This window comes from Bufo bufo, chromosome 4 (genome assembly GCF_905171765.1).
Source record: "Bufo bufo chromosome 4, aBufBuf1.1, whole genome shotgun sequence".
In the NCBI taxonomy this organism is placed as follows: domain Eukaryota; kingdom Metazoa; phylum Chordata; class Amphibia; order Anura; family Bufonidae; genus Bufo; species Bufo bufo.
In genome coordinates, this window is record NC_053392.1 from 409,045,257 (window position 1) to 409,047,724 (window position 2,468).

At 50.1% G+C, this 2,468-nt stretch overlaps 1 pseudogene; it reads right to left on the reverse strand.

Annotated features, from left to right (window-relative positions):
- Nucleotides 1-1,404: 1,404 nt before the first annotated feature.
- LOC121000074 lies at nucleotides 1,405-1,606 on the reverse strand (annotated as a pseudogene).
- Between the last annotated feature and the right edge of the window lie 862 nt (nucleotides 1,607-2,468).

Here is a 2,468-nt window from a genome sequence, read left to right on the forward strand (position 1 = left end):
GAGGTGGTGGGGGGTTGGATGTGGATAACCTCAGTGGTGGTGACGACAGGGCGGGCGGTTGGGCAGGAGGAGGAGGGGGCGGGAGCATGGGCAGGGGGAGATGTCCGCTTACCTTCTTTCTTAGATGGCTTCTCTTTGGGCTGTGTTGCCGCCTGGGCCGCGGCTTGTGGGGGGTTCCGGGCGGCCGGGGCCCTGGCTGCGACTGAAGCCCAGGTGCGGTCCCTCTTTGGGCAGTCCTTGTAGACGTGGGAGACCAGCCCGCACAGGTTGCACGCCACCTTCTTTGGACAGTCTTTGGTCTCGTGACCTGTGACCCGGCAGATTCGGCAGGGATCCTCCTTGCAGTTCCTCAACTCGTGGCCCTTCTGTCCACATTTCCTGCAGAATTGTGGCATGTCCGGGTAGTAGATGAGGCCGTGGGAGTTTCCGAGGGAAAAAGACTGGGGCAGGTGCTGGAGGCCGTCTTCTGCAGTCGCGTCCTTGTTCAGTTTCACGACCGCTGACCACTTTCCAGTCCAGAAGCCGAGTCCGTTCAGGATGTGGGTGGGTTCCCTCACCACTGTGCAGAATCGATTCAGGAAAGTGGTGATGTCTTTACCGGGGGTGTGTGGGTTCCTCATAGACACCGTAATCCTTCTTTCCTCCCTCTGAATGGGGCAATTCCCGACAAAGTGAGAAAATGTGGAGTCCGATGCCGCCGATTTCACCTTCTCCCAATATCTTCTACAGATGTTGATCGACGCGAAGGTCACGTAGAAGATCCCGGTCATAAAGGCTTGGACGCTGAGGGTCTCTGGCTTTGAAAATCCCTGGTCCACCAGCATCTTCTGGCAGAAGATTTCCTCGGTCATCTCCGGGGACTTTCCATCCACCTCCTTCAGCTTCATGGCGACGGTCTGCCGCATCCAGGGCTCCAGTGAAGGGGCGACCTGGCCGGGCTTTCCGCCGCCTTTCTGCCGGGCAGAGGCGTCTGGTCCGGCCCCAGAGGGTCCAGGAGGCTTGGTGGCTTGGGTCTTCTTAGCCGGTCCTGCAGCATCCTTCTTGGTCTTGGGGGGCTTGGAGGTTGTGGCCATGGCTACTTCCTTCTAGCCCTCTTCCTGTGGTGTCTTCGCAAAGCGTCCTTTTGCCGCAGGGGGCGGAGCTTTGCGGCTTCCTTCTTGCTGGGCGGAGCTTCTTCCGGGGAGAGCTTCGCCGAGCTTCTTTCCTCGTCGAGGTCCCCCGAGGCCGGAGTCTTCAGGCCGGAGTCTTCAGTCCTCGTCGTCGGGGTTCCTCGTCGAGTCCTCGCAGAGTCTTCTCCTGGATCGCAGTCGGAGAAGTTCTTCCAGCAGTCGTGTTCGGGGCTGTCTAGATCCAAGTAAGCACTGTCTAACGTCGTACACCAAGACTATTAAGCCACAGGCCAAGAGGAGGTCGGAGACCAGAGCACTCTTGTTCCCTGGGGAATAGCCCTACACCCAATAGCAGCAGTGAGCTGAAGCTGAATTTAATCAACGATGCTCAAAGGCAGAGTGCAGGGGGTACCCACAAGGACCTGGGCCGGCAAGAAAAGGCAGACTGATAAGAACAGATACTACACTTGATCTTAGCCAAAAGGCCGAGAAGCGGCCTCAAAACATACTTGTTATTACGAATGTAGACAACAATCCATAATTTTTGGTTTCTAGAATGATGATATTCAATTATTCAATCCAATTTATCTATCTTTAACCACCTCAGCCCCCATAGCTTAAACACCCAGGCCCAGACCAGGCCAATTTTTACACTTCTGACCTACACTACTTTCACCGTTTATTGCTCGGTCATGCAACTTACCACCCAAATGAATTTTACCTCCTTTTCTTCTCACTAATAGAGCTTTCATTTGGTGGTATTTCATTGCTGCTGACATTTTTACTTTTTTTGTTATTAATCGAAATTTAATTTAATTTTTCACTTTCAGTTGTAAAATTTTCCAAAAAAAAACGAGATCCAAATATAAATTTTGCTCTAAATTTATTGTTATACATGTCTTTGATAAAAAAAAAATGTTTGGGTAAAAAAAAAAATGGTTTGGGTAAAAGTTAAAGCGTTTACAAACTATGGTACAAAAATGTGAATTTCCGCTTTTTGAAGCAGCTCTGACTTTCTGAGCACCTGTCATGTTTCCTGAGGTTCTACAATGGCCAGACAGTACAAACACCCCACAAATGACCCCATTTCGGAAAGTAGACACCCTAAGGTATTCGCTGATGGGCATAGTGAGTTCATAGAACTTTTTTATTTTTTGTCACAAGTTATCGGAAAATGATGATTTTTTTTTTTTTCTTACAAAGTCTCATATTCCACTATCTTGTGACAAAAAATAAAAACTTCCATGAACTCACTATGCCCATCAGCGAATACCTTGGGGTATCTTCTTTCCAAAATGGGGTCATTTGTGGGTTAGTTATACTGCCCTGGCATTCTAGGGGCCCAAATGTGTGGTAAGG